General features: G+C 38.3%; 1 protein-coding gene and 1 pseudogene across 8 annotated transcripts in view; one reads left to right on the forward strand and one right to left on the reverse strand.

Moving 5' to 3' along the window:
• Positions 1-24,534, forward strand: part of MACROD2 (mono-ADP ribosylhydrolase 2) — a 2,054,393-nt gene that overhangs the window by 529,678 nt on the left and 1,500,181 nt on the right. The window lies entirely within an intron of this gene.
• LOC106634167 (RING finger protein 11-like) lies at positions 21,232-23,001 on the reverse strand (annotated as a pseudogene).

Below are 24,534 nucleotides of genomic sequence, written 5' to 3' on the forward strand. Positions count from 1 at the left end.
ACTCTGAAACTGGCATATTTTTACAATGCCATGTGGCCGCCTGTGCCTGGCCATATTTTACCATGTGTTACCACGCTGGTGTGTCTATTTTAGGTTAGGAGCAATTTTAGAGAGAAGCAGTGCCCTAGTCTGCATCTTTAATGCCATTTAGGTATGTTAGTTAGGACAGTTGGATGCTAAAGCACTTAAAGTAACTTTTAGGTCATTTGCATTTTCCAATAGTGGTAAATGAAGATATCAAATAAATCATATATTCCCATTGATTTGGAGTTGCTTGTTATGTTCTCTCCCTTCTCCTGCTGGTTTTTCATTCATTGCAGCCAATAGCTATTGGATTCATGTTGTTGGCTAAATCTACCCTTTTTCTAATCATGCTTCCTGAAGGTTGGAGGACTTGGAGGGGGAAATATTTGCCATAAAATTGATTTCTAAGGACAGGGCAATGAGTAAGGCCGATATCGGAATGTTGATAGAAAAAAGCCCTTCTTTTGTCTTGTTGGCTGTAAAATATCTTGCATGGCCCAGAGTACAATGAACTTAAAATACAAGGAGAGCGCAATGCAAGTCACCATGATGACTCTGACATCAGTATTTTCCATATCTCTTTTAACCCAATTGTGACTTTGTAGAATGTAAATTGCATAGAAAATATATTTTTTCATAATGTCTCTAAATCCTAGTTTCCTTTCTTGTCATATTCTTTTTTTATTTTTCATTTAAAATAGGATCCTGTTTTCCTTTCTTTTCATAGTCTTTTTTTATTTCTCAATTAAAACAGGATGGGTAAAAAGGACACAAATTCTGCCATTGCAAATGATCTATCAGTTTTGGGGGACATACTGACTCAATGAAGATCCAGTGTTGTCTTTCAAAATTTCATTTACATTCTGCTCATTCACACTTTTAATTGTTATTCCCTTAAAAATTAGTAAATAAAAGGAGCCATCTTGTTTACATATTTTTGCACTTTTTTTCTTCATAGATAGAAGTCTTTCAAATCTGATTTATATTTCTTTTCAGATTGCACTCTTAAGTTCAACTCTTCACGGACATCTATAATATTCCTTATGTCAGCTACTTCTCCAGAATATGCTTATGAAACAGAAAAGGTTCCCTTGTCCCCCTCACAGGGCATGTGATGGGGGTGTGGCTCACTTCTTCAGTGTTCTGCTGCTCAAACCTTTAGGGGAGCATACAAACTGACAGGCTGTGGGGCTCCAAACCCACGACAGTGTCTAGGGGTGAACGCTGAGGGCCCCAGTGGGCTGAAGCCCCAGTGGGAGTGTGTTACAGGGTGCTTTTTTAGTTTAGCCATTTGTAGGTGGCTTGTATTAGCTCAATTAGACTGTGGTCTTAATTGCAGAGACAAAGGGCTTTCTGTATCCTGGGACTCTTGCCTTGGTGTTGTACAGATCATATGTGGACTTGGAGAATGAGTGCAAGGTTTTATTGAGTGGAAGTAGCTTTCAGCAGATGGGGGAGCCAGAAGGGAGATGGTTTTCCCCTAGAGTTGGGCCTCCGCTTGGCAGCCTGGGCTCTCCTCCAACTGCCCCAGCCAAACTCCATGTCGTTCTGCTGGTTGGTGGCCTGCTGGCCTGCCGACGCCTGTCAGTTTGTTCTTCTCGACGTCCAGCCACCTGTGTGTTCTCCGCTGATGTGCTCCTCTCCATGTCCAGCTGCTTCTGTGTTTGCCTGCTAGGGTCTCGCAGGTTTTCATAGGCACACGATGGGGGTGTGGCAGACCAGGGTGGTCTTGGGAAATGCAACATTTGGGCAGAAAATGCCTGTCTTCACCTAGGTCCGTACGGGTGGAACCCCAGCCAGGGACCATGCTCTCCTCCTAGCACTTCCCTTCCTGCCTTCCGTATCATTTAAACGGACCACTCTCTTCCCTTCCCAGCACTCCCATATCACTTACAACCAACCTCTGATTATATAGGCAAAAAAACCCATGGTTCTAGTGAACAACCTGAAAACCACAAATAAAAGATGCATCAACGAATTATACTGACATTATAGGAAGATATGCAAATGTACTATTTCTATGGAATGAATACTCTGGGGACAATGTCTCACGCTGTGCATTATGGAATCATGAATTTCAGCAGTTTCATTTTTCTGTGTTTTACATTAAAATAGCAAAGAAAGAGTACATGTCTAGAAAACTATTTCTTAGTGACCTGTTAGACACATGCCAGAATGTCTAATGTTTTTCACATGTGGCTCACCCGAGCCTGTAAGATTTGATAATGCACCATTCTGAAATAAATAAGTGCCTCTAAATGTAGTAATACTTCTCATGTCCACTTAAAGGTCAATTATTTCAACCATTATCGTTTAGGAAAATGGGCTGGTTAAATAAGCTGAGTAAAATAAGCAGCCCAGCTCACCAAGAAAGGACCTGATTTGAGAGAAATGGGACTGGGCTTGCTTTTCTCAAGTCCATCCTCAATAGCCATCAGTATCATATAAACTAAAATCTTATATAATCTTATTTTAATCTCAATATAAGATAAAATCTGACCTTTAATAAGCCCCACTGTCTACACTTTTTTTTTTATTTTTTGAGATGGAGTTTCACCCTCATTGCCCAGGCTGGAGAGCAATGGCATGATCTTGGCTCACTGCAACCTCTGCCTCCTGGGTTCAAGTGATTCTCCTGCCTCAGCCTCCCAAGTAGCTGGGATTACAGGCATGCGCCACCACACCTGGCTGATTTTGTGTTGTTGCTTTTTTTTTTTAGTAGAGACAGGGTTTCTGGTTTTTTTTTTTTTCAGTAGAGATGGTTTCTCCATGTTGGTCAGGCTGGTCTCCAACTCCAGACCTCTGGTGATCCACCCGCCTCAGCCTCCCAAAGTGCTGGGATTACAGGTGTGAGCCACTGTGCCTGGACTGAAGTCTACACTCCTTAACATGGTGTACAAAGTTCCTGATCTAGCCACTGCCAGCTTTTATAGCTTTTTTGCTTATCCTCTCTGTCTACTACTTTTAGCCACCTGAACTGCTAATATTCCCTTCCAATGTCCTTTGCTTTCTTAGCCCTATGTCTTTGTTAGGCTGACTTTTCTTTTTCTCCTTGAGATGTCTTTTTTTTCTTTTTGCGGGGGTTGGGGGTGCCCAACATTTCTCGATCTCATTTGTGGATTATTTTCAGGATCACTGTGTTGTCCAGAAAACAGACATGGACCATTGATTAGGTTGGGTTGGGCTGTCTTCTCTAATCCAACAGTAATAGAATAACCAACACTTACAGAGTAATGTGAGAGGCTCTTGGTACATCCTGTAGGTGCAAGTTATCTAATTTGACCCCTATACCCACCCTATGGAGGAAGGTATATGAGGCTGGGTCTTATGTAATAATAACTAGAGCACGGATTAGGTACTGGCTTTTCAGTATCTTTTCCTCCCATGCCTTTATCCCTATATCTGCATGTATAACTAGGTCCAGAGGTGGGTAAACCTTGATGAGTTCATTCACTTCTCATATTCAGTGATTGCTCAGGAAAGGGCACGAGATTCAGTTGTGATCTAGAGGGCACTAGGGGAGCTATTAGGTAGGTTGCCTTTACCTAGAAAGATGAGATCGTCTGTATGAGAGCATTTTGCACACTGAAAAAGCCATCATGCTAGTTTTAGGCTTCAAGTAACAAGAAACCCAAAAGATTAAACAACAAGATTTATTATCTCACATCACAAGAAGTTCAGAGATAAGGCAGTTCCAGGATTAGTTAATTCATTAGTTAATAACAATAAATATATAATTAAGAACCCAGGTCTCTTCATCTTTCTGCCCTGCCACACTTAGTGTATTGGCTTTTGTCTTCAGGGTTTTCACCTCGTGTTTGTGATATGGCTACCAGGACTCCTAGACTACCTCATTACACAGCATTTACAGGCCAGGATAGGCTCCTCTTCATGTCATTATATGACAATAATTTTCATGTCCTTTTTAAAGCATAAAATAAAAATTCCCACACACCTCCAATAAAACTTTCTGTTCTGTCCCATAAGCTAGAACTGCATCTCTTGCCCATTCCTGAGCAGTCAGTGAAAATGGAAGTGAAATGACATGATTGCCAAGACCGATCAAGGTTTATTCCCTAGAAGGATTGAGTTTCCCAGAGGCACATAGTCATTCAATGTTTGAATGAAATTGGGATTTTGGTAAAAGAAGAAGGGGCTAGGTCATGTCTTTTTATTAGCTAGTGGTACCTGCCACAGCACTATACAAATATGAGCTCTCATTTTTAATATTAGTATATCAATGTTTAATATATGGCAGTGGTTTCAGAAAGATTCATTTTTGAGATAATTTTTAAGCAAAGAGGGTAATAGTGTTTTCTTTCCCATGTTTTAGGTTGGGTTGCCTCAGAAGCAGAACCTAAAACAATGATTTGAGTGCGAGTAGTTTATTTGGAAGGTAGAGGAGGAGGGGAAGTGATACAAGGATATAGGGAAGAGAATGGATTATCACTGGGTGACCGAAGCTCATTGCCATAGGGGCACTCTGAGAAATGGTACAGAATTACATGCAGAGTTATCCCTCAGAAGGAGGAAGGGAGCTGGGGTAATTGTACCCCAGCTTTTGCCAGTTATCTGTTGAGAAACTCAGGGAAGTGTGTTAATGTCCCCAGGGCCCTTGTGATACGGTGTTTTGCAGCTTGTGGGGAAGCTTTCAGGCAAAGACATACAGATACTGGAAGCTAAAAGTCCCAGGGAACTGATAAGGCTCAGGGGATGTGAGACCAACAACAACTGCCACATTCCTTTATGTCCATAACACAAAATAAAGAGCAGAAATGTCACAGAGCCTGCAAAGGGATGGAGATTTGTTTCATCAAAAAGGGAAAGAAGCACTTCCATATTTTTTATTTAGCTCTCAAATGGGGTACTTTCTAAAGCTGTGTGATTTATGTATGTATTATAGCCAGTTGTTTCCCTGCACACTGCTTACATTCATATTATATTCTGGCAGAAAAAAATCTGATTTTAATTGCTCTAAAAATACATGTTCTTATCTGCAGGATTTGTATTGATGCTTACTGAGAGCAGCTTAAAGGTCAAAACCTTATATTTAAACTATTAGCTCTAATTGTTAGCGGAGTACATTTTAATGTTACAGAGTTGGTTAAACTGCTGGTATCCTTCCACCTTCCAAGATGATTAAGAGCGCGGAAAAATAATTTATCTTAAATTTTTAAGTGTGTGTTTAATTTTCTCATTTATGGCATACATAACAGAATGGCAATTAATTATTAAGTCTAAAGAAAGAGAATCATTGTTCAAAATCAGTACACTATGCTTCATTTAACTCCTGTAAATATCACATTCTAGAGACATAAACTTGCGCAGTCAGTAGCAAAAGGTGGTTGTTAATAATCTGTTAGTCACTGTGTACACTCAATTGCCCAAGCATTTTCTCCACTTATTCTTTTGTTATTTTCTCTTTTATTGTCCCAAGAATACAAAGCAATTAGCCAAAATTATATGACAATCTCTGGAAATTATTTTATTTTCCGTTTGTGGTTTGGGGACAGGGAAGGTAGGAGGAGGAGGGATGGAAAGAACTTGTCAAAAATTGAGGCAGGTGTAGTAGATTGAACTAGTAGGATCTCAAAACGTGTCCATATCCTAACCTCTGGAACCTGTGAATGTGACCTTATTTGGAGAAATGGTCTCTGCGGATACAATTAAGGATCTCAAGAGGAAATCATCCTGGATTCAGGGTGGGCTTAAAGTCAGATGTATATTTGAAACACAGGGATACACAGGGAAGGTCAGAGGGATACTGGAGACACAGTATCCCAGAGGACAAGACCTTGTGAAGATGGTCACAGAGATTGAAGCCATGTGGTCCCAAGCAAAGGGATGCCTGGAGTGACCAGAAGCTGGAATTAGCAAGAAAGATTCTTCCCTGCACCTTCTGAGGTAGTACAGCCCTACTGACACATTGATTTACGACTTCTGGCCTCCAGAGATGTGACAGAATAAATTTATGTTGTTTCAAGGCACCAATTGTGTGGTAATTTGTTACAGAAACCCAAGAAAACTTATATAGCAGGTATTTTATTAGTGGTAGTAATGATAATGGAGGTAACGTTTTGCCTATAATTTTATAATTTACCAGATGTTCTCATCTATGATTATCAGAGTCAAATGGTAAGCTGAATGATACATAGAAATTAAATGTCCTGCCCCAGCTATAGCCATAAGCACTCCAGTATCTCAGACACAGAGCCACTAGCCCACAAGAAGCTACCTCCGGGAAGGGAAGGTTGAGGAGCTTCCTCAAGCCTCTAAGGAGTAACAAATCCTGGTGGAAAGTTTTTTCTCCCCACCCCATATTTTCTAAAGCCAGCCTTATAAAAGCTGTGCTTCCATTTTCTCATTAAACGTTCCTCTCAGCCAGCACTCGACATTCACTGTGTGGGCACATTCCAATGAGTTTTGTTTTTTTCTTTACCATATGGTGATTTCAATTTGTACTCACTGTAGATTCATTCATTTCTTTATTAAATGCACATTTACTTCATACCTCCCAAAGGCCTAACCTGTGCTTATGCTGAAGGACAATAGCAGTATAATGATTTTAATACCCATGTTTCTTAGAAACGTAGCCTTCACATTTTGTGCACAAAACAATCCTGTATAACTAATCTTTTTTTTTTTTTTTTTTTGAGATGGAGTCTTGCTCTGTCACCCAGGCTGGTGACAATGCGCAATGGCGCAATCTCGGCTCACTGCAACCTCTGCCTTCCGGGTTCAGCCATTCTCCTGCCTCAGCCTCCCAAGTAGCTGGGACTACAGGCGCCCGCCACCATGCCCGGCTAATTTTTTTTTTTTTTTTTTTTTTTTTTTTTTTAGTAGAGACGGGGTTTCACCGTGTTAGCCAGGATGGTCTCGATCTCCTGACCTCATGATCCGCACGTCTCGGCCTCCCAAAGTGCTGGGATTACAGGCTTGAGCCACAACTAATCATTTTTAACAAAAAAATTTAAGGACAAGATTTGTGCAGTATTAAGAGCCATTACTTATTACTGTGTGATTGAGATCATTTATAGTCATTCAATGTTTGAGCAGGTTAGTTTTCATTAGCAGTTTCTCCCCCCTCTTGGTTAAGAGAGTGAATGCTTCAGATGTGGTGACTTGGTTGCCTGTTGTTCAAATATACGCTACTGGCAGTTTCTCAAAATGTCAATCACTTCATCTCTGCTTTAATTTACTACATATATTGCTCAGAGTGCTGAATTAATGATGTGAACTTGAAGTTTCAGGTCTTCAAGTAATCCCTGGGTGATGCATCGGGATTAGGCCTTTGTAGTAGAAATTACGGACATGCGTGCTGAGCTTTTTGTGTCTTGCTATTTTTTCAGCCTTGTATGAAGGGCCAAAAGATGTGAAGCCTTATTAAACCCAATTTATGGGAATCTGTTGTTTTGGACTGAGCTCCTGCAACTAGGCCCATACCAGACCAAACCAGAATGGAGTCACTCTTGCTAGGTGCCATGTAATAACCAAACTGAATGACCAGTTTTCCAAAAAACAGGAGATTTCACAGCAACCAATCAGAAACGGCTCAGTCTACCTAAGCCTGGATGATAAGGAAATTCTGTCTACTTTAACCTTATAAGGAAAGTAACTTTGAAATGACCAATCTGCTTTTCGTTCTTTATTTCTTGTTCCTTATTTCTGCTTTCTTTAGCAATTTCTGTCTATAAAGTCAACACCTGCTGCTCAGCTCATGGGAGCTTCCCCTGTTTTGTAGACAGGATGCTGCTCAATTCTGAATCGCTAACAAAAGCCAGTTCTATCTTTAAACCTCAGTTAGTGAAAATTTTGTTTTTTGACAAGCTATAAGAAGCACATAGCCACATGACTTATGATTATACATTTTTAGATTATTTCTTAACTATTAAGATTCTCAAAAATGTTTAGGAAAATAAATGACCTCTAGGTTTAGGTTTATGGTGGACTAAGTGGTGAACCATTTGATCTTGAAAAAAGAAAAAGAGGATGAAAAGTAACAAAGTTGCACTCATCCCTGATTTCTAAACATCTGGTCATATTAAAAGATTCTCATGTATTCCAGAACTTAAAGTATAATTAAAAAACAAGATTCTCTTTTTTAACTTTTAATCCTAAATAGTATATAGTTTTAAATTCTCATATACTATTATATACCTCTTTTACTACAATCATCACTTTCTTTGCAAATATTTTCATTGGAATCACTAGTAAAGCCATATATTGCCTTATTCACAGTCCAGGTAAAGAATTTGAGAGCCTTCTTACCTGTGTTTGGACATTCATTTTTTGGATATACTTTAATGTGTCCACATGGATATACTTTTGGATACGCTTTAATGTGTCCACATGGTAACTTGAAGCAATAGCAACTATGTTTAACTTATCAAATTTTCCATAAACCAATTTGATGGTCAATCCCTGTAATATTTAGTTCTTCTTCTGCACAAGATATGTTCTTGTTACAAGTCTTTCTACTTATTAAAAAAAAATACCAGTTAAAAGAGAAGGACATTTAGGCTCTATCTTTTAAAACCTAAATTATTAATTACACGTGTGTTTCTTGAGGATGGTGTGGAGATCCAGCTGTGAAAGCCTAAAACACAGAAAGGGCCACACCGTCAGATTCGAGCGTTGCTTTATCTGGAAGGGTAATTTCATTTTCCTCAGTGTGAGTGGTGAACAAAGAGGAACTAAAGGTAGAGACCAGATGGAGAACTGGGTCACCTTTCTGGGTCTTGTTGTATTTGGATTTTTATTCTTTGACTCAAGTTTTGTTTCAGATGTGGTGAACTTTAAGAAAGGAGGGTATGCTGACATTCAAATATAAATATGTATTATGTTCTTACTTTTATCCATGCTTCTGTTTTCCTCCACTGGTATAAAAATTGCCTTAAATATAGAAAAGAATTTTTTTTCTACTTAATAATGTATGTTATGTATAATTGGGATCAATGAATAATCTCGTTGATCAAGAGTGTCTTCAAATACAGATGTATTTTAGAAGGGAATAGAGATTGCTTTATGTTTAGCATTTCAATGTACATTTATTGAGCATCTACTTTGGATGAGATCCTCAGAGTCTAAAAATAGTTTTAAAATAATTTCTTCATTTTCAAGGGGCTTAACATTAATTGATGGGGAGTAGGGGAAGGATAGTTTTTGAACAGAAAAATAAAAGACAGTTACTAAAGAGAACTATGAAATATATTGTTGTCCTTGGAGGCAGAATTAGGGACAATAGATGAAATAGGCAAGGAGAGAGGTTTTGACTTATTACCAGAATAAGCTTGATAATGATCCAAGCATAAAAAACGATAGAATGACTCTGTCTATTGGGAGCTGATGAGTACTTTCTAGTTAGAAATATTTATGCAGAAAATGAATGATTTTATCTGAGTACTACTACTTGGTTTAGAGGATTGAAGGAACTGCCAAGATTCCTTTAGAATTTAAGATTGTATTTTTGAATTAGTTAGGCATCTTTATAGGAGTTATCTTGGCTGGGCGCGGTGGCTCACGCCTGTAATCCCAGCACTTTGGGAGGCTGAGGCGGGCGGATCACCTGAGATCAGGAGTTCAAGACCAGCCTGGCCAACATGGTGAAACCCCATCTCTACTAAAAATACAAAAAATTAGCTGGGCGTAGTGGCGGGCACTTGTAATCCCAGCTACTCCGAAGACTGAGGCAGGAGAATTGCTTGAACCCAGGAGGCAGAGGTTGCAGTGAGCTGAGATGGCGCCATTGTACTCCAGCCTGGGCAACAAGAGTGAAACTCCGTCTCAAAAAAAAAAAAAAAAAAAAAAAAAAAGAGTTATCCTTTTCTCCTTGAAGTCTTGCCAAGGACTTGGGTGGGCACTGTGTTGGTTAGTAGCTACGAAGCTGTGGTTGATTAACTGTTAAAGTCTTGAGTATATAGTGAAGAAGAAGAAACAGGGCAGAATTAATTATGCATTAGGGCCTCCCAGTATCTTCCCTTAGCTGCTGTGATTTTACCAGGACCCTCACTTTCCTTCACTTTCCTTGGATTAGATGGTCAGGCGGCACTGAAGTGACTTGTACCAACAGGCTTAAGCATGAGAACTAACCTGATCATATTATATCCTAAGAAGGTATTCTAGAATTGAATTTGTACAAGATTTCACTAGTTCTTCAAGTATATATTTTTAGATTCAAGTATTAAAGTTAGTACTAATATAATTCACTTTGTTTATGGAGAATTGTTTACTTATTAGAATCTATAAAATAGTTTTGATCTAATGGAAACAGGGCTGTTGGTTATAGGAAGGAAATGTATCATGGTTTGACAAAAAAATAAAAAATAAAGGAGCTGGGGCATGATAGCTCTTAGAAGTAAAATCATTTGAACTATTTGTCATTGGGAGAAATTACCTACAGTTTCAAAGAGTTGTCACAAAGAACTTTCCCATGATACCCAACAACATAAATGTGTGTGTATGTATATATATATGTGCACAATGTTGACTTCCAGTGATCGCCATTTAATATAAAATAATTATCTGTGACAATTATTCTTTAAAAATGCATTCTCCATTAAATAGGTGGAATTTCGACTAGCCAACACTTTGAACTTTCATGTCTCAAGTGGAGGATTTTACTGGGTACAGAAAAATGAAGGAAAATCCATAGCCTGAATAGAAGAGAAATGAGCTTAGTTTTATATTATACTTGAGGAAGAATAAAGAATAATATATGAGAGTTGGAGGTGTAGAGAACATATGTGAAATAGTTGGCAATTATTTATTTTATTCCCTTTGAGGACAGTTCATCTTTATAAATAAGTATTAACATGGTTAAATGCAAGGAATCTTTAGGAGCAAAATGATAATAAGAGGTTATTTTTATCTTTGAACAAAATCTAACCTAACTGGGCTGAAACCCAATGGGTAACATTGGTGTGTATGTGTGTGTGGGCATGCATGTGTGTGTGCATTTATGTGTGCATGTATACATTAAGTCACATTTTTTATATTTGTTTCACTTTTGATTGAAGGCAGATATTGTTGGAGAACAGATCTATTTGTGAAACCTTATTGGGAACATCCAAATTGGCAAAATGACTTGGTGCCCATCTGCAGTAAATTAAGATGTACATCTGACTAGGTTGGGGCTTCATGCCAGTGCCTGTCTCAACATGTTCAGTTTTTAACTGAATTCTGTCAAAATTCCGAGTCAGATAATAATTAATGCCACAGACATTTCATGCATCTTTATTATGCAAGTGCCTGTCTTTGTGACTGTAGATTTAGTCAGAAAGGGTCAGGGTGGCTTCCTGGCCATGATATTAGCCTACAGCTTTCCCTATTCCCTCCAACCCCCTTCCTTCTGTTTTCTGTTCACTCTTATTCTACCCTGGGATTGATCATTGGGATAGTGGTTGGAAAATGTTACTTCATTGGGGAAGAAAGCTCATATGAGATCTATGTTGTTTGAAAGCATTATATGGTGTCCTAGTTAGGATTCTTCCAAAAGCAAAACCTGACACAGTGACTCAGATATGATAGTTTATTTGATAGGTAGTTCCAGGAAACAAGAATGAGGGAGAGTGAGGCAGCTTTAAAAAAAGGACTTTAATGAGCAGATTAAGGATAAGGGTAACTAGGACTAAGTCCTGCTATAGATCTTGTATAAGATAGCCTCAGAATTGTCTACACCTAGGGACTGGGAAGTTGAGTATTTAGTCACTTACCCCATTCTTCATTGTTGGTGTTTTCTCTTGGGGGTGTTTAATCTCTGGCACTTTCAGCCTGCCCTAAACATGGACTGAGCAGGTGGAGAGGCAGAAAGACACAAGTGCTTTAAGTTGGGGAGCTGTTGGTGTGTATAGGAACCAGATAGCTTCAGGTGAACTCAGAGGTGGGCTAAGAGGAAGTGAAGCAGGGCATCACCAATGTAAGTTCCATGTGGTTTCTATTGAAAAGGAGCTTCAGGGCTCTATTAATGTATAGAATGTCTACTTCTGTTTTCTCCAGCTCATCTACTTGTCTCAAACCAACTAAATGACCAAAAGGAAAAGTTGGAAATGGCACCAGTGGTTCATCCTGCTCATTTTCCAGCATAGTCTGAAGGTAGACAATTCTCATACTTTGCCCATTTTAGACAGTCTTCCTCAGGATACAGATGGCAGGAAGGGAACAGGAACCTCTCAGAAATCCGATGCAGCTCCTTACTAGCTCTTTATTTTCACCTTCTTTGCTTCTTCTCAAACGTGGATCTCAAAATACCATCTGCTTAATTGACCTAATAGCGATTGTAGTAGTAGTGCTATTTGCTATCTTTTCTTGAGTGCTTATCATGTTCCCACCATTATTTTAGCACTGTTCGGTATAAATAATCAGAAAAATCCCATGAAGGGGATACTATAATATAATGATCCCATTTTAAAACATGAAAAGAAACTGAGGTAGAGAACGATTACCTGTCCAAGGTCTCAACCTTGGGAGGGGGTGGAGCATATGACCTGAGTAAGCTGTCTAGAGTCTCTTGTACACTGAAACCAATGCACCCTTTTCTCAGGGCTAAACCCAGCTCTTGGCCCCAGGGCAGGACTAGAATATCCCTGGTCCTCATGCCAGAAGGCTTGTGAATCAAAGGCTGGAGCAATGGAGGAGAGATGGCAACTTATTGTCACAAGCCTTCCCTCTGTTACACTTCCTCTCTTCCGTCCATTCTCCATGCAGCATCTGAAATATTTAAAATGCAGAAATCAGATCACAATACATCCCTGCCTAACACCCTCTAATGAGTCCTACTGCACTTAGAGCAAAATCCACAATTTGCTCAGCTACTATGAGCCTGCTCTTGCCTGTCTTCTAGTCTTCACCTCCCACCTCTCTACACATGACTCTCTCAGCTCTAACCACACCGGCCTTCTTTCTATTCCAGGCGCATAAGAAACTGATACCCACCTCAGGACATGACTATGTCCCACTCACTCCTTCGTACATTGTCATCTCACTGTCCTCTTGTTATCCTTGAGATGTCAGCTCAGATGCTGCCTCCTCAGACAGGCTTCTGCTCACCGCCCCCCTCTCTTACTCCAGGCATCTTATTACCCTCTTCTGTTTTCTGTATAGCATGTATCCCATTCTGAAAAAGTTCCTCATTTATTTTCGAGCCTACATGTTTATTATCTCTCTCCGTGCTCCCCACAACCCAGTCTCCAAATGTAAGCCCCGTGAGAGTCAGGACTTTGTGCGTTCTGTTTCGCTGGGGTGTCCCTAGTGCCTAGAACTTCCTGGCACATAATGAGCATTCAGTAAACATTTCACATATGACTGGCTAACTGCTGAGTAAGGAAATGAGTGAATGAATGAGCAATGGATTAAAAATGTAGATACTTTGTCTTAGACAAAATTTGGCAACAGTAGAAATCAAGACCTTTCTCTGTCCAGCTTATGTGACTCTGTTCAAAATTATCTCAATTGTGTACAATATTTTGAGCTACAAACATTTTTCTCCTCAAAATCTCATTTTTTTGTTTTATTTAGGGGAAGGAAAAGGCGTAGCAGTTGTTTCCTGAAGCAGTTGTTCCCACATACACAAGTTGACACCTCTTTTAGCTTTTCTGACCAAGTTTCAATAATCATACACGGAATTTTAGAAATACCTTCTTCTGGCCATCCTCCCTTGACTCCTGCTTTTCCAGTGGGAGATGGAGCCGGGAGGTGGTGGTAGAAGAAGGGAGAGTGTTGGGGGAGTGAGGGAAGGACCTGTGTGAAAAGGATTGGATTTGACCATTTAGGGAAGGGGGACAATATGAAGGCCCTGAAAACCAGCTATTAATGATTGGGCTCATTTCTGCACAGGTAAATATATCAGCACTCATGCCACTAAGATATTTTATAAAAATGCTTCCTGAAACAAAGTAGTTACTTCTAAGTTTCCCTAGGGAATGACTTTTTAAAAAAATTAAAAAGATGCATTCAGCATATGTGCCATAAATCCTCTATTTTTGATAAGCACTGATAACTCAAAGATAATGCTGCTAATGTATAGACAATTTACTTTGTTTTCTTCAGAGAAATTGAGAACTTAGGTCTTGCTTTGTACACAAATACAGAGGTAACAAATTCTGATAAGGATGTGAATCATATTTTTTTCCACTGGTTAGTAGAGAGGTAGATAGGGAGGAAAGCATTAGATGTAATGGCAGCTGTGGCCCGTTCCTGGATGCTAAGCAAATCTGTTTCACATGTGAACATGTTGGGATCTTTTACATTTTGAGACCGCTTTGCCCTTCTTTTAAAGGTCCTAATAGTCTCATAACTCACAGAGAATTATGGTTTAGTTTCAGTTACCAGTAATATTGTAAATATATTCACATACATTTTTAAAGACATTATGGCAATGTCCTTAATTAATAACATAGCCATCGTTTTAAAAAGAGTCCCAATTTATTAAAAACAAAACCCTAAAACCAAAAATGATGGGATAACATCTTTATGTTGCCCTTGTTTGCATTCAGGATGTTTCCAAGTTTATCATGTCTGTGACCTCAGTTACGTTTACTTCCCCAGATGGTTTTTTACCACATGAGCAATTAATATAATTAGAGACTATGAAGTGTTTATGTCAAGGCAAGAAGCAGTAGCAGCTTCAATGTGGTGACTTTGCAGGCAGACAAACATATTTCACTGTGTGCTTCCAACCTAACCCTTCCCCTGCCCTTCCCCTTCTATTTTTATATTAAACAGAAAAAGAGAGTTCACGAAGGTGCTCAGAAACTGGCAGTTTCTTTCAGAATGTGGTATATTTCTAATTTCCATATATTTCCTTCAAGTGGAATGGCCCTGGGAGCACAATTACCTTCAATCTTGACAGGTATAAAAAGGCAAATCCTGCCAGTCTCTGATTGAAATGTTAGATCGACTTTTCTGAATCTGGCATGATGGGTGACAAAAGACAGGGATGTTGCTGGGTCAGGTGAAGATGTTGCCATAATCCCTTTTACCTATTTTGAGCTTCTGAGCAAGAAAATCCTATGTCAAGGTACATTAGCACTACCTGCTATCAGCACCCTTAGAGGGGCTGGCAACAGAGAGGTTCTTTAACTTTTATAACCGTGCTCTACATTAGGAGAGGCTCAAGGAAAGAAAAATCAGGTATAATCTCTGAAGACTTTATAATGAGCTCATGTTCTCATTCTTCATATAGATTCCATTTTTCTGTATGAAAATGTTCTGCCAACTGTCCATAATTAGCCCCATCTTACTTCACCTGGCAATATCTAGTGCTTATGAATTCTGTTGGTAGGGAATATCTTTATGTGGTGAATGCATTCTGCAAAAAGTATACATCAAAAATTGTAAATCATATTACATCTTAATTACAGAATTGATTCCTCTGAATAATAAGCTTGTAATAAAGCCTTGCTAGGGTGGTTTCATATCCTTAAATCCAAAATATTGTGTTTGTTCTTTCACTCTCAATTTGTATAGACTTTATGTGACAATAGGTACTCTGAAAGGGGAGCACACATATATTAATTTGCATTTGGTGACATACTTTTTAGAGGTGCATTTAAGGTCTTCCCATTTGGTCTGGCAAGTTCTGTCTGTATGGATCTCTCGTCCCCAGGATATTTTTAGTGCTCCCTCTCTGTTTCTTCCTCTATCTCCCTTCAGAGTCCATCTTGTCGGGGAAGTCTTCTCCAACCATCTCATATAAACCTCCCACCCATACCATGCTTTACTTTTCTCCTATTACTTATAATTACAAGGCATATTATGAACTTATTTTCTATCTTCCCTGAACTAAACTCTATAAAACTGGGTTTTTTCTTTAACTTACTGTTGTATCTTCAGACCTAGGACAGTGCCTAGCACGTGTACACACAGCACACATCACAAACACACACACACACACACTATATAATGAATGCATGGATATGTGAACAAAATGATGTGCTTGAGAGGGAATGGTGTCTATAAAACTGCCGGTATTATCAGATTCATTTTGTGTGGTTTTGTTTCCTGAGGAGAAAGAGACATATTACTGTTTACTTTTGGTTTTTATGTTTATCTGTTATAATAGCATATGGTATATCTGGTATATCTAACTGCTCAAGTCTCAAATGTCTTAAAAATATTGATTAATAGATCCTTTAAATAATATGATTCTAAGACTCATCTGTTGACTCAGAATATGATCTGATCATCATAATACTACAGGGGAACCACAAGTCATCAAATGGCATGAAACTCAAAACTACAGAATGTAATCTGGGAGACTTATAGGCACAATTTTAATAAACCACATAATGTTTTTAAAATGTATAATTTCATTCTTAACATTTGAGAAATTCAGTATATTGCACATAAATATCTGGATTCCCAGCCTTTCTTGAATAGCCTGAACGTCTGCTGACGCGAGACACCTATGCCTGCATGGCATCAGTTAGCTGGAGCTGAATGTGGGTGTGTTGACCACAGTCACCATCACACCCTTTTGTCTTTCCCTCACTGCACTCCTATGTATATTTTGCCAATATGGCACTGTCAGTGTTTGGTGTGATATCCCTGCTCTAAATCAAGCTAATCCATAGGCATCACTTCATGTGCTGCTCTTTATTTATTTACTGAAATGGAGTTGAAAATATTTGTTGAGGTTAAGGAAAAACTATGTTCTTTGTTTCACTTTAAACATTCTAAATATTTTGGATTAGAGAAAAGAAAAGGGAGCTTATACTAAGATTTTATTTTCCTCAAAATAATCCATAACTTAATGTTCTATGTACTGAAGGAGTTTGGGTGTTCACAAATACACATATTTATCAAAATTCAATGAATGAATACTTAACATTTGTGCATTTCATTGTATGTAAATGTAATATAAAGTGGAAGCAAATGTTGAACTATAATTAATTATATGCATGCAAAAGTATTTAAGGAGAATTTTTCTGTGTCTGAAAATCTCTTTGAAATGTACCAAAATCAGATGGATTAAACAATGGATTGAAGGATGGTTAGATTAATAGATATGTGATAAAAGAAGCACAATAGAATAGTCATGGGAGAATCCAGGTAGTGGGTACATCGGATTTTACTCTACAGTTCTTTCAACTTTGCTGCATAATTGAAAATTTTTATAATAGGATATAGGGTAAAATAATCTGCAATTAAATATGACAATTTTCATACTGTTCCTGCTTTCTGGAAAGTTTTTTTCTAAATTAAATGTACAATTTTACATAATGAATTAATTAAATGGTAAAGTATTATAATTTTCAGATTCTGCTGTAGGTTTAATTTTAAAATAATCTTTTATTTTAAAACAACCAATTATGATTTGGAGATGTAATTATGGGATTTTTAAATTTTTCTGTAGAGAATTGTCCCTTTTGTACCTCATTTTCTTCCTCTGTCCTATACAATGATCACCCCTTATTCTCAAGGCATACATTCCAAGACCCCTAGTGGATGCCAGAAACCACAGATAGCACCAAACCCTATATATATTATGTTTTCCTATCTGATGATGTAAGTGACTAATGGACTGGTAGTGTATACAGAGTGGACATGCTGCACAAAGTGATGATTCAAATCCCAGGCAGGACAGAACAGAACAGCATGAAATTTATAACTAATGGACACAGCATGCAATTTATAACTATATTTTCACACAACCACTCTATCTCAAATAATATTCCCTGGTCTCTTTAAGTTTTACATCTTTTAAGCTCCTATATGTAGGGTATGAATTAATTTTAACTGGTTATTGTTTTACTCTACACTTTTTAAGGTGAAGCCATTTAGGATTTTAATGTTTTAATCGTACATAGTTTTTAACATAATTGGCATATTGATATAATGAAAAGTTCTGTTTTTCTCTCATGGACTATTTCTTCCATACATTTAGAAACTTCTATTTTACAGTTATAAATAGGAGGTTGTAGAACTATTAAAAGTAACTTAATTGTAAATGCAGATGCTCCTCAACTTGCAATAGGGTCATATCCTGATAATCATAAGTTGAAAATATCATTAAGTCAAAAATTTTAAGATAGTATTATATCAAAACACCACTTACATTACAATATCAGATGTCTTTGAAGCACAAGTCCTTCTCTCTATAGATAATACTTAGGGAAGATCATGGATTTCATTTCTCCTCGTTTTCTAACATTTGTCTTTCCTATCAGTCTCCTTTGCATCCAGACGAAGTCTTATCAAAAAGAATTTCCCTCAAACTTGTCCATATCATTACAATTTAGTAGACCCCAAGTCAGTCAATTCAACTAATATTCACTAAATGTCTATTTGGCTGGCTTCTTCCTGGGAATCTGGACACAAATAAGACATTATCCCTGCTCTAAAGGAAGTCTCCTGCTCCTATAAAAGGCTAATGTGGCAAAAAGCAGACACTGCCAAACATTAAGTGGAGGAATGTTCCATATGGATATACTATCCACTTTCTGATGACTCTTTTTGAAACTATTGTTAGGTTGATAAATATATTCTTGGATATTTATTATTAAGTAGCTGAAATAAAAATGATTCCATTTTTTTTTTTTAGAAAATAGAGTAGGGCTCAGCATGTGAATTTTGTTTTTAAATCATTTTAATTTTACTTTTTATGGGTGTCAGCATAGTATGGTAGAATGAGTAAAATGAGTTTGAAATCAGACAGATTCTGTCTTCTAATCTTATTAATTCAGTGATCTAGATCTCAGCAACTTATTTAAATCTCCCATGTCTCTCTTTTTTTGGCTATAAGGCATGGGTAATATAGCCATATGTGTGAGAATTAAAATTTTAATAAGAATAATGAGTAAAAGTTTCAAGTCCATATGGTAGGAACCCAGTAAGTAGTGAGCACTCTTATTATTGTTGCAATGATGATGATGATGATGATGATGATTTCCATTTGAGTTGCTTGAGAATCAAACCCTGAGACAAAGATTCTCATATAAGTAATTTATGTAAGAGGTAATCTCAAGGAACACTGATAGGGGAGTGAAAAAGTAGGGCAGAGAAGGAAAAAAGCCAATAAGGAAGGCAACTGGAGCTTAATGATGCTGTGGCATTCTGAGAGTCAAGTGTACAGAATTTCCCACTAGAGATAAGGGAGCTGGAGTATTTATCCATCAACTCCTGGCAGTCATTAGTTGAGGGCTACTCTGTGGGGGTATTAATTCCTTGGCATTTACAGCCTTCCACTTGCATAGGCAGAGTGGTGTTTGGCAGGCAGAGAAGCTTTCAGGCAATGAAATACAAGTGCTAACAGTTGGAAGTCAGCTTGGCCTGCCTGAAATGGTAAGAGCTGAGGGCATATGGGTGGAGCACTAATAGTATCTGTCCAGATGATGATGATGACGATGAGACCACTTGATGAAGATGGGAACACTATATTCACTCTCTGAGAGATGAAATGTAAGTGTAGCTGATTAAATGTAGGGAGAAGCCTGTCTAGGAAAAAAGACACTGTGGTCTCTGCCCACTCATACACACAATTTACCCTACAGGTTTGAGATTATTCTTGCCCAGGCCAATGAATCATTTTACTGGGCACAGAGTTCTATGCAGGTATCCTGTCTGGTACCTGGGTGGGTTTTGGGTATTGTTGGCTGCTCCTTGGATCTGGGAGTCCAGTTTTCATTCCTCTGAACTCAATTCCTAAAGCTGTGTGCATTTAGCTCGCAGCCTTGGTCTCAGGTGATCTAGTCATTACAGCCTACAGGATCCGATTCAGCTGTAACCCAAAGGTCATGAGCAGAAGGAACAGCTCCACCAGTCCCTTGCATTGTTTGAGGAGATTTTTTACCATCTTCCAATTTAATTATGGGATGTGGCTTCTGGGCAAGAAAGCAAGTGAGATCTACTTTCTGCATTTTGTTTTGTTGATAATTGAATCATAGTAATTAAGTAATCATGCCGGGTGTAAGCAATAACTTTTATGAACATTAAGATAGTGCATTTCATAACATCTAAATGCTTTGTTTGTTAAAGTTCACTTTTGAGAAATTGCAGTCGGTGTTGGGAAAACACTATTAATTTGAAGGTGTGGAAGAGAGAGATAAGGTACCTCATTTAGAATTGTATATGTCAGGTAACTATTATCTCTGGGAAGCAGTGAAGGTGTCTTATTTAATAAATCTCAGAATCTATACAAGCCGTAAACCAGTATTTACATATATGGGTGTAGAGATATCTGTATACATGTGCACATATATTATTTTAGCCATGTTCTAGACACTTAACAAAGATGGGATTGCATTGACTGGCTGCTTGTAGTGTAAAAGAGAAAATGTAAACTCTAATCAGTGTTTCATTTAAATTTATAAATGCACTGCATTTTTTATTTTGATGAATGGGAACAAATTATTAAGGTAATAATATATTAGCTATAACTATGTTTAAATAAGTCCAGGGAATCAGTCTCCCTATTAATTTTCAAAGTGTAAGATGCTATCCATCCACATTGTAGATATTAGGAACTGTTGAAACTCTATGTAAATATAGTAAAAATTTGTTGCAAATGGAAATATGAAGTAATTGCTAGAACTTTTTTTTTGTATTGATAGCATTAAGTATTAAGGCTAGCTGTTGCAGTAGCTATAACCTAGTTATAGCAATATGCATGTGGTTGACTGGTATGTGCTTTGCCGCAAAATAGAAGAAAGAATCCTTCAGGAGAAATATTTTGCAAATCTGCTTTTCAACAGTAATTAGAAGATGGGTGATATTTTGCTACTGTTCATAAGTGGTTCTCTTAATATTTTGACTGGTTCAAAGGAAAGAAGGGCCAATATCCATCATATATTGTTAGGGAACATGTTTTAGGATTGCAGAGTGAGAAAATAGAGACTACATCTTGCTATCCACATTTTCCACTTTTCTCTCAGACAGATCCTGATTGTCATCCCTGTTTAGCCTCCTGCCTTTTTACTCAACTCTTCCCCCTACCTGGATGGCTTTTCCTTCTTTTGATCCCAACTTTCCCTTCCTTTGATCTCAGCTAAACTCCTTCAGTTAGCCTACACTTCCATCTTTTATTCTCTCAACTTTTCTTTTCCATAGGGTCATAATTATACTGCACATAACTTGAGTATCCTCTAATCATTACAAATAATAGCCATTGTTCCTAGCAAAAATGTGTGTTTATGGCAGCAATTACATTTTATGTATCTTTGGTTAGTCCCTGCACAGTGTTAGCTTATAGTAGGTGCTCACCCAATATCTGTATTTTCTCTTTTTTTTTTCAAGATCTAAATACAATTATATTTTTAAACGTTGGGTCCAGGCTTTACATAAAAATGTCATCCTACTTTGCCCCCTAAGTTTCTAAAATATCACGTACTTTTCCCCCAACATCTGCAGCCATCCAGAAATTTGTTGGAAACTTTTGTGCATTATTTTAATTCCTAATCCCTGCCTCTTTGGGCTCAGTGACAAACAATCAAAACCACCAAAAATGTGGTTCACTTGAAGTCAGATGAGAGAGCCTGGCTCAATTAATCTCATAGGATGTAAGCAGTGCTGCATCAACTGGCTCCATGCAGGAGGGACACGTGAAGGATCTCATCAACCAGTTATCTATATAATCCTCATGATAAATGTGCATGCATGGCAGAAACTGAATCAGGTCCCCATAAACAAAGTCCATCATGCAGATCACATACTCCCAGATCTTTTTTTCTGATCTGATCTCTCTCTTCCAGGGTCATAAATCCCTTCAGGCAGATGTTGTATAAGGCTTATTATTTGAGCTGTTGTATTTTGCTTCAGTCAATTGAGCTGCAAATCGAGTCTGGCTAGGTGTTGGATGGTAGAGCGAAACTGGAACTTTTTCCTGATGTGGCAGCAGTGGCTCCTGATCTGGCTGTCTCCTCGCCAGAGCTAGCCTGGTGGGACTGAGACACATGAAGCAGAGAGATGTCATCTGAGGAATGGAATTATCAGACTGCACTGTAATTGCTTGTTGAATCAGTTATCTGTTATTGCTTAACAAACCACTCCAAAACTTGGTGGCTTAAAACAACTTACTATTTCCCATGATCCTGTAGCTTGGTTGGGCTCAGCTGGGAGATTCTCCTTGATTGTGTACCTGAGGTCACTCATACAGTTGCATTCAGCTGAGAACTTAAGAGGGGCTGGAATTTCCAAAATGGCTTCTCTTTTTCCAGCGTCTCCTCTGTGTGGCTCTAATCATCCTGCAGTCTCGTGTGGACTTGGCATCACCATGCTGGGCTCCAAGATGGGGGAGTGAAAGTACCAGTCCTCCTGAGGGATAGAGTAGTAATCCCAGATATTACTTCCACTGCATTTGGTTGCTCAAAGCAAATCAAAAGGCCAACTCAGAATTAAAGTGATGGTAAAATAGACTACACCTCTTGATAAGAGGAGAGGCAAAGCCACGTCGCAAAGGGGCTTGCATAAAAAATTGGAGGAATTATTGGGGCCATATTTGGAGACTTGGCCCCTTCACATTTTGTATCTGACTTTCTCATAAGACTTTTATTTCTTCAGAGCAAGGGCTATGCCTTCTTCACGTTTTCAGAATCAGAGTATGAAAAATATTTGCTGTTTCTTGAGTAAATGATTACTCCATGATAGTTTTCCCTCTACCCCAACTGCCAATTATAAACTCAGATTTACATTCAGAATACTGGTGTGAAGCATTTCTACTATATCTTTTTTTTCAATCATTTTCACCTTTTGCATTTATCTTATAAATCTAACACTATAAAATACATTATCTTAGTTTTTTTTTTTTTTTTAGATTAGAATGCTGGCAATTCACTGGGAAGTGATCCCTGGAAGTATTAAATGAACAGAGGAGTGGGAGAAGTAAAAAAGGGAATGGATGAGGCTAAAAAAAGGGTGACAAGCAAATTAACCTGGAGCAACTGCGGTTGTTTCTACTGGGGAACTCTGCACGTGCCTCGGAGCTATCCCACCTGAAGGGTGAGAGCACTGGAGGACATGAATTTCCCAGAAGTTATGGCGCTCCATGCCTACAGGCAAAGCAAGCCCACTCTAGTGGCCAGAGAGAGCCCTCAGGCAAAGAGACACATGTTCTAGAAGTCATACCAACAGCACCGAATGGTCCAAGTCATGGAGATCTGGGCAGTGCACCAGCAATGACTGCCATGCACACCATTCTCGTCTGAGACATTATCAGAGAACAAACCACACTCAATTTATTGGTGGTATCAAGTATCTAATGAGTTTATAGGCTGGGCTAGAATCTATAGTTAGGGGGAGAGGAGGAATTACTTAAGAAGGTAGTTTCTTCATATGTTCTTTGACCCCTTTAAATGTTAATATCATATTGTCCTAACAAAATAATGAAATAGAAAAAAGTAGACCTAAGAATAAATACTGTATATACTAGTTTTCTTTTAAATTAAAATTATTAATGTGTTTTGTAAACTGTTCTTATCACCTGTTTTATATGTAAATAAGTAATATTTTTACATCAAGCATTTTTAATTGTTTATTGCCTTGCTGTAAAATTGATTGTTATGATTATTTTAGTAATTTTTATGTGATTTCTTTTAAACCACATAGGGGTAATTATGCTTGGAAGATTACTTCTACTTTTCTTTTTCAGAGGTTTTCAAGGCAGAGTCAGAATTAATAAATTTTAGCCCTCTGCCCAATCCATGATAAGAAGGTAAGATTTAGTCATTGATTCAGTCAGCATTTACCACGTATTTATCTTATGTCAGTCACTGTGCTAGGTGCTAGAGATGCAAAAAGGAATACAATGTGATCTTTGCCCTTGAAAAACTCAAATCTTAGAGTCATTCAAATATCATTGTGGTGAAATCTCTTAATTTATCACCATTGTTAGTAATGCATAGTATTACTGACACATTGATAACCATTTTCATATCAATTACACCTTTTTATAACCGTAACCATTTTCATATGAATTACACCTTTTTTTTTTTTTTTTAAGATGGAGTCTTGCTCTGTCACCCAGGCTGGAGTGCAGTGGTGCCATCTCGGCTCACTGCAACCTCCACCTCCCAGGTTCAAGCAATTCTCCTGCCTCCTGAGTAGCTGGGATTACAGGCGGGTGCCACCATGTCCAGCTAATTTTTGTATTTTTAGTATAGACGGGGTTTCACCATGTTGGCCAGTCTGGTCTGGAACTCCTGACCTCAGGTGATCCGCCTGCCTCGGCTTCCCAAAGTGTTGGGATTACAGGTATGAGCCACTGCGCCCAGCCCAATTACACCTTTAAGCCCATGTAGTCAATCATTCAGCTCCACCTCTAATTTAATGGCCTTCCTTTCCCTGTCCCTTCCTTCCCTTCCCTGTCTCTTCCTTCACTTTCCTTCCCTTCTCTTTCTGCTATAGACTGAATGTTTGTGTCCCTCTGAAAATTTTTATGTTGAAATCCTAATACCCTATGTGATTGTATTAGGAGGTGGGGCCTTTGGAAGATAATTAGGTCATTTGGAGACCTCCCTCCCTCTTCAGCCATGTGAGGACACAGTGAGAAGAGAAGACATAAGTCTATGAACCAGAAAGCAG

Source organism: Pan paniscus, chromosome 21, assembly GCF_029289425.2.
Source record: "Pan paniscus chromosome 21, NHGRI_mPanPan1-v2.0_pri, whole genome shotgun sequence".
NCBI lineage: Eukaryota > Metazoa > Chordata > Mammalia > Primates > Hominidae > Pan > Pan paniscus.